This window comes from Haliotis rufescens, unplaced genomic scaffold, assembly GCF_023055435.1.
Source record: "Haliotis rufescens isolate VD_foot unplaced genomic scaffold, xgHalRufe1.0.p SCAF_1, whole genome shotgun sequence".
NCBI lineage: Eukaryota > Metazoa > Mollusca > Gastropoda > Lepetellida > Haliotidae > Haliotis > Haliotis rufescens.
In genome coordinates this window covers 13,025,033-13,040,882 of record NW_025963779.1, presented here as the reverse complement: position 1 = coordinate 13,040,882, position 15,850 = coordinate 13,025,033, and the positions used below count along the sequence as shown (strand labels likewise).

Here is a 15,850-nt window from a genome sequence, read left to right as displayed (position 1 = left end):
TAAACAGTGGTTTGAAAGGCCGTTTATTTGTCCAATTATTTGGCATATAAAAGAATATTTCTGTTCGCTATTAGAAGGTTGAAAAACGTGTTTGATCCTTTTCGTCGAGGCAAATCGACTGTGGAAATAACTGATATCCACCATAAACTGACTGAACTGAAAACAAGGATTATTCTGCGAATTTAGTTACGGCTATAGTACATGTAGGCGTCACGCTACTCGAAATATAGCAGAACTAGTGGTTCAACAGAGTACAGGTAAAGCCAGCCTATACTTCTAAACACCAAGCACACTTCTTGGTCTGATCTGGTCCGTCTCAGGCTCCTTCTTGTCCCTTCATCGGGTGATGAGGGAGCCCCGAAACGGGCCAGGGCTGACCAAGAAGTTGTTATCCATATAAGTTGAATTCACACGATGAAGGTGAAAGAAGTAAACGTTGTTAAAAGAATGTTGTTATCCATAAACGATTCATGTCTTCCTGATATTCCAACTTCTAAAGACTTGCCCAAACACACTGATAACACAGTTTCTCTATATTCAGTCAAAAGACGCAGTTAGATCATCCATTTAAACATTGCATGTATATTTCTGTGTAAATCACACTCCTTGTCATATCTACTTCAATACACGTCATGAGCGTGTGCATGTGTTTGTGCTGGAACGTATGTGCTTCAACACATAACGGATAAGTTAGGGTAAGATATATCGATGAACAACTTCTTTATTACAATTAGGAGCGACGTTTCGGTGATGGTTCTAACACCGTTATTATCTCTTGCTTGATAACGGTGTTAGAACCTACACAGAAACGTCGTTTTTTATCGATATATCTTATCCTTACTTCGTACTTCAAATTCTAAATGCCTCCCAAAGAACTTAATGGATGTGTTGCAGGAATAAAACATAATCACAAGTGCCATATGAACATGAATATACACTGTGATAATAATGCTGTATCGTCAACGAGAAGGTCCTCGTTTAGTCAGGTGGAAGACCAACCGGTTTAAATCAATACCAGAAACAGGTTCCAAGCATATTTGGACAAAAGCTAATCCTGTCGGCGCCTCAAACGCACAGAAATTTGGTAATTATAGTTTTATACACGAGTGAATCTGCAATCAGGTTCTAATTCAAAGAGAACTCTCAAAAGATAATTCGTCAAATTCGCTCAGGGGGACACCGAGCGTTACAGGTATTAAAACACACCACGTAGCATCTATAGTGTTAGGCTACTGGACTATAAAAACGTTCGGAATTGTCGTCATCATTGAAAAATGATTACGAAGGATTACTCAATTGACAACTGGAACCTAGAACCATTTTATGTCATTAAACGCAAACATCTTAATGCTTTTAAGTTTGTAAAACATCTTGATAAAAACAGTAATTATTTTTATTAACTGATTTGAACAGAATGTGGGCTTGTATTTCGCATCTAAAACATATATTAACAATTTAAACTGATATGTCTTGCAATTTTAATGAAATACAAATATATTAAAATATCCCCACGTAATAAATCGATATTAATGTTATCGGTCGTTGTATAGTGCATGATTAAGCACAATTAACCTGACGAATATGAGTTCAAGTGAAAAGGGAAAACACGTTTTCTCCTGGTTTCAACACAAGGTTTCGTTGTTGGAGTTACTCCATATTGTGAGGGTAATGAATCGGTAATCCGCTTTATCCAGGCTTAAGTGTATAACGTAGTTCGGATTAGCTTAATCTGCCACATGACTTGTTATTTGCCATGCAAAGCTATAATCATCTTACGTCACAGACGGTTTTGTGAATGAAGCAGAATAATTATGTAAATTCGTTTGTATCCGTTTACAGTGAGAACAAACTAGACAGGAATATCACACAGTAACTGCAGAATATCTAGATTGTCTTCATCAGCCTAATGTCACTGTGACGGAATCGTTGCTCTAAATTATTGTTAAGGTCAGACCATTCCATATAAAACATTCAAATGAAAATAATTCCACATAAAAAGTGTTTATTCGACACGCACATAAATCGTTCTTCTAGAATGCAATGTGTAAATATAAAAACAATCTATTGCAAAAGACAGTGTAGTCATCGAGTCCACGAAGCCATCCAGAGTTATCTCCCTTTGTCTACAATGCACGATAGTTGAACGGGTAGCTGCTTGGTGATGCGTCACACTCACACTAAAAGGGGCCTGCGCTTTATTTCCTTACGTTTTTGTGTGAGTGATGGTAGTTTGTCGTTACTTTCAGTATTTCAGTCATAACACGACGAGGTACAAAACTACATACCTCATAAAAAGCAGCAACTGGGTGATGGCATAGTCTGTTTCGTCATTTTCAAGTTGTCATGGCGACCGCAGATCTCAAGGTGGGTGCTGGAGATCGGGAAGGGCTCTCATCTCTCTGTGTGACATTTCTGTAAAAGAAGATCATATTGAGTCAATATTTCTACACATTTCTATCGTCCATCTAAAGACATATACAGTCAGTACAACATGGAGATAATATTCATACTCTGTGTCTAACTGTTTTTTGTCTAAACGACAGAGACGTGCGCATATTTCATTTTTTGTCCATTCATAGAATATTCGCATGTACAACGCAAATCTTTAAAATACAGTTAATTAATAAACAATGCTGGAACGAACTATAAGATCGTCCATGCATTTTATATGAAGTCCAAAAATCGTTAAACTATATGAAGCGTTCGTAAAAGAACAAAAAGAGCGCCACAAATGCCGATTTCCAAACAGTTCACAATGTTGACATTCAACGAAGGCTAGTCAAAACACCATTTGTGCATCGCACTTACATTATTTGGGAAAGTCTAAATCAAAACAGCGTTCGAATCTAAACGGACTAATCATAGAAGTTTAACAAATATTTTAAATAATATTAAACATTTCCAAGTCATAAGAACTGAAAAATAGCGAGTTTTGCACGAAGGTTACTTTTGACGACTGGATTGACAAAAAACCAATAGTGTTTAATTTAACTTAATATTATGCTATAAACAACCTATGTATGCTTCTATGAGTATAAGAGATATAAACTCAGCCTGTGTGTATTGATTTCTATATCACTAAGGAACTACATCATTATCTAGGTTTAGTGTAGTATCATATTATCATCATTTTCCATTTAGTTTTGCTGACATTACGACTGTTTGGCGAATATAGCAACCAACCTGTTAATGGATTGCCACTTTCCCTATTTTCGCCTCCAGCAACTCAAATAATAATTGTTTTAAATGCCGATGTGATCTTTACGAATTTAAGTGTGACCTTTGGTCAATGCTTCTCTTTAAACATTTTCGCAGGTATGCGTGATAAACGATGAACATGGCTGATCTGAGATAAGATGACACTGGTACATGTACGGTGTAAATATGATTTTTATCTGTGTGTGTGTGTGTGTGTGTGTGTGTGTGTGTGTGTGTGTGTGTGTGTGTGTGTGAGAGTGATGTTTCCTTCTACACTTGTCGAAATTCGCTATTACATCGTTTGAATGGCGCCACTGGTTGAATTTGACCCCCAAACTGCTGATAATTTGTTTGCAAGCTCATGACCTACGACTCAATCTAAACCTGAAAAAGCTACCCAACCACACGGATCAAATAAACAACTATGTAATGATTATATATTTAACGTTTACATGTAAATAGAACTTTTTTTAGAGGAACTGCGGATAGTTGCCACTCACTATTTTATATCGATGTCACAAACATATTTCGCAAATTATAATTTGTTATTTGGGAGTACCATACGAAAAAAGTGCATCATCAAGGTTGATAACTCACATGACAATAAGAACACTATAATTATCATGACCATTCTCATGTTAACAAACAATTTGACAGCACAACATCACTAAATAACGAACCTGAAATTTAAAAATCGCTCCAGTGAGAAAAGGGAGGTTACTCTAACGGTGGAAACCGCGCGACAATATATGATACCAAAAGTATATTTCGTATGATATGTCTTTTTTTGAAACTTCATATTTAAAAATAAATAAATGTAACTTTCCGCAGGAAAATAAAAATAATATCCTTCCTAAAAATACGAAACGACTACACCCTAAACTCGGCCATGACAAGAAAGTGACCATCCCTGCAACCACACACAGCACCAAACAGACGCGAGGGATTTGAATTCCTGTGTCATACCTTTCAACGAAGTCGTCGAATTTGGACTGAATTTCCTGAATTTGTATACCAAAAGGTTTCAATAATGATTAATAAATAATGAACCGGTTGGCGAACATGAAAAACGATGCAGATGGTTTATGTGTAATTATTTAATAATTATTCATTTCAATTACGTTTAAAAAGATAATATACTAGTAAACTATTACATAAATTGCGGATTAAGAATATCAATTTTATTTTAGGTTAAAACTGCTGCAGCTGAGATACAAGTATGCATATTCGCACATCAGTGCCAGGTGATTATGTAACTTTTCATCTGTATTCTCACCTATCATGTTTTACACTTTAGTACAATGTATTATTTGAACTCGTGTTATTAACGTTCACTTATAATTTGTCTTATTTTACGAAAACATGACTGAATCTGATTAAGTAACTATTTTTACATTTTCAAGATTTCATTTGTAGACCAGGAACGTAATTTACTGTCACAATGTTATTTTAAATATATCGATAAAGACACCATTCGAAAATGAAAGCTCAAGTTTCGAAACCGGTTTTGTTATTCAATCTTAATAAAGAAAGTCAAATTAGGGAACAATATTCACACCAATATAAATGCATGCAAACAAATCTATCTGAAAATAACTAACCTTACAGGCTGGGTGTCTCTAGTGTATGGTTTAAATTGTGATATTTCACAACCTTTAAACCATTTCGACAGTTTTACACATTTTCCTTTCCTACTGTAAGACTGTGTGTGATAACACGATGATTATAGATCCGCGTTTAAATAACATTTTTCCTGCATCAACCAATTCTTTCCTCCTAGTAATGAACATAATATATAGTTGTCAAACTGATTTAGGATTACATGACACATAACAAACATAAACATAAAATAGTGATTTATTCGTGGCAGGGTAAGTACTATGTAGGAAAAAAGATCACTTTCATTATTTGATTTTTGTCTGCTACCTGCATATTCGGTTCAGAAATTATGCAATTTGGAAAATAATTTTTTATGTTATCTCGATGAAGGGCTCTAACACTTTATACCAGGTACTCACATATAGAAATATTACTTTTCCAGTTGCACCTTTAATATTATAATATTTCACTATAGAACTTAACAGACATGAAAATGTGAGTATTTTCCTTGTTCTTATTTCGTTAAATCGATAACATATTTATTGTCATTTTCATGAAAAGTTCTAAATAGGATCTGTGTTGTTGACAGGAAGAGGAAACCACTGACAGGATAACAAGAAATGCGGATGTGTTATACAATTTGACCTCTGCATCATTTGACCTGAACATTGTAAATACTGTGAGGGATATTCCCGTGTGCAAATATTTACACTTGCATTTTGTTACAGTCAAATACATTTATGAGGAAAACGTACAATGTACGATAACGTTTGAAAAATCTTGTTTTCCTATTTTAGTCCGAGTTAATTTTCATGTCGCTCTGGGGTAATGGAATTAGTGTTCATGTATATCAAACGTATTTTCAAACGCAAGTTGAAATAAATGAATGCTTACAAGTTGACGTTAATGAAACACTTATTTCAAAATATAGATAAGGAAAAGTGTGAATTTTAATATTTGAAATTCCAATTGGGATATATTTACACATATACAGCACCAAATGAAATGATCAGTAGCTATTAATCTTTGTTCGTTTGTATTGGATTATCGACCGGATAACACCAATCCTAATTTTACAAGCACCGACTTGTTGCGCCTCTTTCAACCGCAGCAGGAATGAGTTGCCAGGGTCATACAAAGGTCACTATTCTAGCGACCGGTCATTCGCAAGTCATAGCGAGGTAGATACCGGTGAGCAAGTAATCTGTTCCTCGTGAAATATGATACATCAGACATACGGACACAATATGCTGTATACTCGGTATGTGTCTCATGTTCGAACTTCAGGAGGACAGCAAAGAACTGTTAACTGTCAATAACTTTCTTTAATATTTCCCACCCCAATATTGCTGAAATGTTACGAAAAGCGGCGCAAAACCATACTCGCTTGAAGATTGACATAATGATTTGCCGTTTAGCAATACTTCTAGTCAATACGCACAGCATGTTCACTTTTCCTTCTCGATCTCTCCACTTTGAACACGTATACGGAAAACTACGTCTAATATTGATTTCTCTCATTCTAAAGCTACGCGCAATTATTATGGCGATAGATGATTAAAATGATATTGTCAATAATGATCCTTAGCAACGGCAATCACGTCTCTTATGGTTAAGCCACTAATCATAGGACCACAAGGTCGCTTTGTGTCGGCCTTCATATTTTGCCATGAGAGTGGACAAAGAGAGGTCAGAGAAAAATTGACACGTCAGCCTTCATGGCCGGACCAACTGACCGTGGTCGCCGTAATGACCAGTCCATGATAAACGGTCACATTGCCCCATTTACTAAATGTATCCACTTTGAGAATCACCCAAGGGTTCAGGGTTAAAGGTTATCCGTAAATATCCTTAATCGTTATAAAGAAATGATGACACGAATCAAGGTGCATTACACCGTGAGTCTTCAGAAAATGGCTAGCTTAAGATGCCTTGATTTGATTAGTTGTAATTAGTTCATACTCCATCAGGAGAAATGGCCGATGCGAGGAATATCTATGCTAGTCTAAATGACCATCAATTATTGGTAGTTCATAAAATAGCACGTTTTCATTCCTTCGAGAACGACTGTACAGTGCTGGATGCCTCGTGCAAATAACATGTGACATTCCTAGCAAAGAGATGCCTAACTCACGACGTCATAAAGTAATTTACATATTGGTTACGTCGCTGCTGCAGTTCGACCGGAAGCGCGCTCAGATTTACAAAGTTTGAATGTAAAGAAGTTATAACACGGCACACGAGTCAATATTTGAAAGTTAAAATATAATACTTACAACGTATTACATTAAAATGTCGCATTCTTTAAACGAGATTATCGAAAACTCTTAAAAGAATCAAATTGTTAATGAAGATTTCATAAAGCTTAATGAATTTAGTGAAAAGAAATACTTTGCTAAAATGTGACAAGTATATATATTTTAAAACATAAGGGGTCTTTAGAAAGTTTTGCAAATCAGGTCACATTATGCTTCGACATTTACAGTTTCAAACCTACCGTGAACGCAGGCCCCATGACAAAGAGGAAGTGCTACAACTGGAAAATGTTTCCCGCGCAAAGGACTATGGGTAGGGGTGAAGTCTGAAGTCTTGAGGTCATGACCTAGGGTTAACCGGGGTCAACGGACGGTGGCGTACCGAGCGTGGATGGGTGAAGGCTAGAGAGGGGAGGGACGGTGGCTAGACAGGGAGTGGGTTCGACAGTGGGAGGAAAAAAATGTCGATGACGTAAAATACCCACACGGAGACTCTGACGTCAGTAGTTCTGTGACGTGTCACATGGCTGTAATCCTTGTTATGCAATATTCGAGTAATTTGATACATGCTTATAACGAACTGAAGGATATAACGAACTTTTTTTTATCCCGGCCATTTGCTGTATATATGTTGGATATAAGCTTATAACGAACTACTGTTATAACGAACTAAAATTAGTGGTCCCTTTGTGTTCGTTATAACCGTAGTTGACTTCATTTGGCTTTATGACTTGACATGACAACAAACATGACATAACCATGACAATATTTGACTATATTATGTCACGTTAGCACAATTAACGCGACAGTTGTCGTCTATCGATTTGGTACAATCACTGCTGTCCTTCACTAACGCCAAACGCACGTTGTACTGAAATTAGCACAGTCATTCTTGCTGATTGAAATGACCAGTCTTGGTGTGTATATCGATGGGGGTTATGCAAAGTTTAGATTATCTACACGTGGGATGTGACAACAACGTCGTTATCGACAACCACATCATGCTATTGGCATGTCCAAGCACTACTGGACAAACAAGATAAGTGAACTCTTGACCCCAGATACATAACTGCTTGCCAACCTCCAGGTTAACAAACTTTGGACGACATTTGTTCAAATATATATATTTCTTCTCATTTATATATCTATATTAATTTGTTTACAAAGTTATTAAGTAACACAAAGTCAAAATGGTAATGCGGTTTTTTGATAACTGGAAATTTCCAGCAAGGAGACAAATATATTTGAAGTGTCGTTAAGGAAAGGGGTTTTCTTAGGAACAGATATTCTGTAAGAATTCTGTAATAATCTGCTCTTTACTATATATTTCTTTGTTAAACCACAAACATTTCACGTAAAAACCGTTCATGTGAATATCCTATTTTTGAAGGTAATTAACATTCAGCAATGTGCTGGGATGTCGGTGACCTTTTTCTTTATAGGAGTCACAGAAAGTTCAAGAAAAAAGTCCGCTCTGATGCAGCGACATTCCATCAGAAAGTCAGAATTCTACTGATTTGATAAGTAAACCAACATATCATGCAAACATATCTATACCCTTTGAAAGTTGATCTTGAAATAATGCGGAAGGTTACATAGGAAGATTGTGACGTGGTGTTACATCTGTATGCGAAACATGACAACAGTTGCTTCAAGATTTCGCACCACGTGTTCGCAAAATTCCGAGACTGAATAGCTCGCGACTGACGAGGGTTGATGTTTTGAAGGTGGGATAATGACCATGCTATTCTTGGCTGGAGAAGCAGTTATGGGCATATAGTGCCAGCACATTCACAGCATATAATATATCTGACACTCGACAGCATGGTTAGTCTTATGATAACTTTCGCAAAACAAAGATAATTGTGCCAAGTATGCCATTTTGTAGCCTATGGTGGTTATTGGCTGGCGTCAATTATGAAGTTTGTCTGCAAAAATAGTCATTGTAGAGAAGATCTGATATGGAGTACTATACTATCGAACATCAGCCAACAGCCAGGATGCTCCTGCAAGTTTAGTAAAACTTTGGAAACATCTTAGTTAGGTATTTAATAAACGTAATGCAATTGCTTTGACGTGCGCTCCAGACATCCTTCATATGCCCAATCCTATTATGTTGGTCGGGCAAATATATACACGTGTACATCTTTTCATTTCGTAAGATCGGCATCAAATAGGAATTGTACCTAGTGTTTATTTAAATATTCAACCCTATCATGTCTTCCTTGTCTTCTAATTACCTTTGCTATCATGCCTGTGGGTATTTCATTTTGAAGTGATGGACAAAGATGTCTGAGACCAGCTATTAATTCCAAGCATTTGATTTCACAGTCTAATGAATATCAATTCAAGCATTGCTGAGTGACCATTTGAAGAGTTTGGTTTAATTTTGTGATGGGGGGAAGCCCAAACACAATGACAGTCTTAAGCCGGACTCGATGACCGGATTACTGACCAGTGCTGCATGGGCAAGAATGGACAAAACAGGGATTTCTTCTACCTCGTGGCCCTTTCATGTCAGTCGGTGTTTAATGACCATTACATACACGAGTGTTCCCAACATGATGCCAGGCATCGGGAATACATCATTGTTGATTCATTGACAACGTTGGTCTCAGAAGGTGTGTCAGCACTTGGTCTCAGACATAATTTTACAATTATGTTAAACTGTTAAATACACGTAAAATGACTAATCCCCCGACTATTCTTTTAACACCGATGCAAATAGTATCACCATGTATAATATTGATAGTAAATCATATTTAAAAGAATATCTTTTATCATAGATGCATTACACATTTTGGTATGGTATCAGTAAACATATAGTGAAGAATTGAAACTAATGACATGCACTGATGTGTATAATTGTTTTTTTCTTCCAGGAAGTCCTGTATGTTGAGAATTACGTTGACTCCGAATTAAACAAACAAAACTGAGGTAGGCAGGAATGAACCAAAAGGCCTTGGTAGGGGCTTCATTATCTAAATGCACCTGGAATCTGGTGCATGTCATGGAGGGATCACTTTATTTAACCATTCATTTGGGGAAACTATATAATTGTTTCTCCTTAATATGGCTAGCCGTACACAAAGCCAGTGTGCAATATGCTAATTTATGCGACCTTTCAGAAGGGGAGGTTCATTGCCAGACTTCACAACGAGGCTCCTCGATATGACCAATTAAGGCCTTCTATTCTGACAATCAATAAATTATGCAGTATTTTCCATTTACACTATATGTGTGTAGTAACTGGTAGCTTTGTTTTGTGATGACAGTTTTGGAGACGATTAATGTTTATATTTTATACAGCTTGAACTGCATGATAGGATGCACAAACTTTGCACAAACTGAAGTTTACACTTAGATCATACTTTACACTTGTTTGTTGTGTTGCTTCTTCTAATGTCTTATGTTGGAATAATTTTCTTATGTTTGAATGAAACATTTTAGGCATCGCGTTTTTTTTCATATAATATTTTATCTAACTGTCCGTTTTGAATACCAGGCTCAATTTCGCCGCATACTACATTCTGGATTATTTTTTCGAAATCTAACAAAAAAAGATGAATTAACAATAAACAATATACAAACTTGTTGCCATGCAGTTAGTCTATGCTTTTTGGTAAAAAAGTAAATGAAAATAAAACGTAAAATATCTTTTAACCAACCGCTTTGATGCAATCATAGCGCAAAAGAAAACATTGCAAAGATCTAAAGAAAACACAGATGTAAAAAGCAGTAAATAAACGCACATGTGCAAAAATAAAGTTTCGCAGGAAATCCTAATATTTAAACTTTCTGAGCCAAACCCTACCTGTCGAGAGCCTGCGTCCGTCCTGCCCAAGCTGACCAGAGTGCAGTGCTGATCGGCTGTGAGACACAGACCTCGAGCATCATGTGAACTTTTGACACCGCAGAAAGGCCAGCCACAGTGCCAGCAGTTATCGACCATATCAAACTGCTCGCGTTCCATGTCATCCTGGCGACAAGCATACACAGCCGATAGCTGGGCATTACGTCCTGAGTGCAGTTTCATATAAACAGGGGGGTCTTTCTGACACGGTAAACTTTCTTGTATAACACCGGTTTATATGAATGGAAGTAAACCTTATTTATGTACTTTTAGAATGTCAGGGTTCGTACAGGCAGGGATGTGTGCATATTAATTGTTTTCGATTTTTATCTAAAATTAAAAATGAGATGCATCGCTGTTATAATTTAAATATTATAGTAAGTTCACGCATTAGGAATACTTTACTATACAATGTGCTTTACATTAATTTTAACAAAACCTTTAGTTATCTATGTTTGAACAACTATTTATATGGTATATAGTTAAATGAAGTATTAAACTGTGAAAGTTAATTTTAGAAGTTAACGGAACACTTTAAAAAAGGTAGCACTCGCACGTAGTACCACATTCAGTGCACTTTAAACACAATGCATTCAGTCTAGCGTGGTTGGCAACCTACCCGTGGGCAGTGTCCAGTGGTCTCCAAGAAGATGCTGGTCAGTTTCCGGCGTCTGTCAACCACCAAATGCGACCAACTTCAAGCTCTGCCTTTCTCAGTCTAGCCAGCCAGATGACTGTCACTGACCACCATGACGTCATCAGATTATCTGTCAGTGGATTCCGCTGACTGTTGGGCAACTGCCACTGTGTATATCAAGCAACCTTTAGACTGCCTCACACCATATGACCACTGACCGCTGTCCAAATGGTCATGCCAGTCAGGGAGCCAGCATATATATAGACGTGAACTCTGGTGACCCTGAACTCAGGATTTCAATCTCGCGCCATTTTGGGCTTGCACATTCTAACGGTATACACAAATATCTACAGGTTTCCAAAGAAAACTAAAGGGGTTGGTCGTCAATCTTTGTGGTTTTATTGAAACACGGGGGACTAGGACAACAAACAGGTTGGACTCTGTATCTTTGTGAAGAAGTTGTCTGGTTGGAATGGTCACTGGTCACGCTCTTCCTATTGTGCTGGCAAGATGTTTTGTCTTAATGAACTCTTGAACTTTTAGTCATGTCCTTAATCGGCCAGAGTCGTGACCCGACGGACGTTATGCAAGTGTCTATCATCATTCGGTAATGTCCGTAAACGTGACGTGACGTTTTTGGAAAACCCCTATGTATTTTATAACACCATAACCATATTTATATGCAATGTCTATTAATTTAATAACAAGGCAAATATTTACATATTTACGCCATTTAATGTTGGGATATAAATTAATGAAAAACAGTGAATGTCTTTTAACATATGTTATTAGATTATTTAACCAAAAATACATATCTGTTTTTTAATATATTTTATTCTTATAGTAATATACGACGCCTTAGACTAAACAACCTTACAAGTAATTTGGAGATCACAAGTACTTGTCCGATTCAATCGATAAGTGATTGAATTTCAAATTATTCTGTACATGTGTGACACATTTAACACCGCCATAGCCTTTTTCATATCACTTGCTAGTTTGATACAGAAACATTTCTAAAGAATCGAATAGAAACCGATACACGAAGCAATGGACTATTAACAATAAATAAAAGCGACATAACCATTTTCATGAGAAATCTCTGCTAAAATAATGTCTATTGTGCGATTCCGACTATATCAGAAGCATGTGTTTCTGCATCACTATCAAAGAGTGATGACACCAGGTAAAGCGAGATGAGCCTTGGCAGCTGCAGGATGGACATAACACATATTTATTATGTACTGAGAGTGAGGAGTTTTAATTATTCCTACATAAAAATCCTGTCAATCGTGATCTAGCCACATCACATATGGTAACTCGAACCTCGAAAGTAAATAATTAAACCTCGAGATGAAAACTGCAATGGATATGTTGACCTTTTGAATGTCGTGACATTAACACTGAAATCAATATTGCATACGCATGTAGGCTAAGGTAGAAACAAAACACACACGCTCGTTAAACTAATAAAACGAAGTTCAGATGTTACTACATTTACCATTGCCATCTTTGAGGAACTCCCTACAGCCTGGTTTAAAACACGTTCGATTAAACACCCTTTCGAAAGAGTATTTCAGTATGCCGAAATACATGTGGTCTTAGACATTTACCACTTCCTGGTATGGTTGTTAACCAACCAACGCTCATGATGTTGGAGAGTCTTGGGTAAGGTGAAACGGAGTTTAACGTCGCGTCCAAGATTATTGCACTTATAAAGCTACGTGCTTATGTATGTGTGTGTGGCTGCTTGTTCTAGCCCGGACTGATGCCGATTTATAGTGCTAGCTCACCGAGATACCATGCCGCAGTTTAACATGAATACCCCACTACAGACACAGACACAGACACAGACACAGTATACTGATGCAGAGCCCACCAGTCCTTGTTTTAAGCTAACAACAAGTACTATCTTTTAACGTCTTTTGGTATGACGCGACCGGGGATCGAACCCTGGACCTTCCGCTCTCCGGGCGGACGCTCTTCCACTGGACCACGAAGGCAGTCGGAGAATCCAGGATTCGAACCAACAATAAAATGATCTCAGAGGCAACTCTGCAGTGAGAATCACGACACCTTAGGCAACTGGGCCACCAGTAACCGCGGTGTTTCAGAAAAACCCAACACACTTTGGTAAATAATTAACGGTGTACCCATTCCTGTGAAACTTTGATAAAGGCCGTGTCTTATCACCAGGCATCGTGATTGTCAGTAATATGTCAACCCCTGAATGTTGGTCGGTCAATAACAATGGTGTGATCATGTAACTGATGTGGTCAATAGGGAGTGTGTAACACCACAATGTATGTAGAACACTGACTGATACCATCGCTTAAAGAATAAACTTCAAGTTCAAATGCTTGGTTACCAAGAACGAACAAGAGAGCATTGTTCTTTACAGTCAGCAATTGTTAATGATAATAACAAGAAATTAGGAATTGTAGGGTGGTGAAATGGGGTTTAACGTCACGTCCAAGATTATTGCGACGTAGGAATTGTAAGAGTTCCTAAGTCCAGATATCTGTTCAAAGAAATGCTTTTAAAAATCATTCATGCTGACAACACCGACGGAACGATCGATTCTGTTGTCAGCACGGACTTCTTGTGGCTATGGAAAAGGTTTTGTCGCTTTTATTTAACAGTTGTCTGAATCACCATTGTTCGTTAAGTTCATGGATGGACTAAAACAATGTAGGTTTGGTGTTCTAAAATCTATCGACCCTGTTTTTTTAAGAAAAGATATATAAAATCAAGCTGTCGGATCCCAAAGGAAACCAAACATTTGTCAAATGTGCATTTATTTTTCAGAATAAGCGAAAAATACATATTGTGCCTTAAAAGTAGGCTTTTGCTCCTGATACTTATATATGTCAGGGTATGATTGATGTGTGATGGAGACTATCAATCTTGTGCAAGAATTGTGGTTGTGATTCACACAAAAAACCTCCAGTAAATCACCTTAGCTTACAACGTATCATTATTCTCCTAAGGTAACACCATCAAGTAAAACCTTATGTTTGAACGTTTTGGTGGTGTGTGTTTCGAGGACTATTCTTGCTCAACATCTGAGATTCACTTTATTAATTTCAAAAGGAATATATTTACAGACAACGGGCCTTTCTATCTAAATACTGAAAACGTGTTTGTTTAACGTATACCCTCGAAGAGGGTGAGTTGGCTTTTAACGGCGTTTCAGTAATATGGCGTATTGAAACTAGGATTAACATAAACATGACTACATGACTACATGCGCCAATAACATCATTGTGTATGGTGCTATATGTAAAGAATTATCTCCAGAAAAACACATTAACCACATTTTAAGAATATACATTCAATGCAATTTTGTCCTGGTCCGTAGTATCATTTAGAACATCTAAGTCCAGAGCTGTTATAATGATCGGCTTTCCCCATTTGGCATTATAGACATAAAACACAGTCACCATCATGGATATTATTGTCAAATTACCCAATGATGTATAATGTATAAAAGGTACCAAACACCTTTCCATAATCATAAGATATCTCTGCTGAAAGCATTGTCCATGTACGATTCCGACTTTTATAAACCACGTATTTATGAATCACTATGAAATAGTGATAATATATAAATATATGTGACAAAAAGCATTTCGAAAATCCTAATAAAAGTAGAGTCAATTGTAGGATTCTGACTTAGACTAGCATTTAGTCTCTGAAATCTTATATTACACAACATCCTTCTTGACTCTAAAAAAATCCTATGCTGATTGTGGAATAGAGCTAGCTAGAGCTGGCTAGACTTGCCTTTGTATGCGTTTCTAGATAAAAAAAAATCATGAAATAAATATATTCCACGGTCATGGTGCAGGACTAGATTCTGACTATATCTGATCATATAGTCAAGCTTCCGGACAAAAGACACGAGACACCCATGTTTGATGGTGCTAAAAATGAAACCAACAAGAAATGGTTATTCGATGGTGATGTGTATTTGATACGGGTATCATCGTCATGTTTTGGAGTCATGTTTGCAGTGTTTCGGCGACAATTTACAGTCAGTAATGTTTTGATAATGTTTATAATGTTTTGGCCAAATCCTGTTTTCAAGTCTATTCTTTCATTTGCCCGACAGTTCATGTCAATTTGTAAACCAATTGCTCTTATTTACTTCTGCAATAATGTTAGTCTTGTTTGAATATTTACCATTTAATTCAAAGGTATTTATTTACTAAATAACATGTGTTTAACATGTTTTCATTCATTAATACTGCTTCTGCCATCTTAGTGTTTATAACAAAAGATGTAACAGAGACATTATTGGGTATG

At 36.8% G+C, this 15,850-nt stretch overlaps 1 long non-coding RNA gene across 3 annotated transcripts in view; it reads right to left on the bottom strand.

The window, feature by feature from the left end:
- LOC124148167 overlaps positions 1-11,782 on the bottom strand; it is a 35,267-nt gene extending 23,485 nt beyond the window's left edge. Inside the window, exons 1-2 of one of the 3 annotated variants that reach the window (XR_006862934.2) lie at positions 11,525-11,782; positions 2,286-2,412 (exon numbers count right to left, since the gene is read on the bottom strand). This is a non-coding gene — a long non-coding RNA (uncharacterized LOC124148167). Of the gene's footprint in view, positions 1-2,285; positions 2,413-7,294; positions 7,442-10,866; positions 11,022-11,524 lie in introns of those variants that run through there. The other 2 variants (XR_006862938.2, XR_006862939.2) reach the window with 2 other exon arrangements.
- Positions 11,783-15,850: the final 4,068 nt, after the last annotated feature.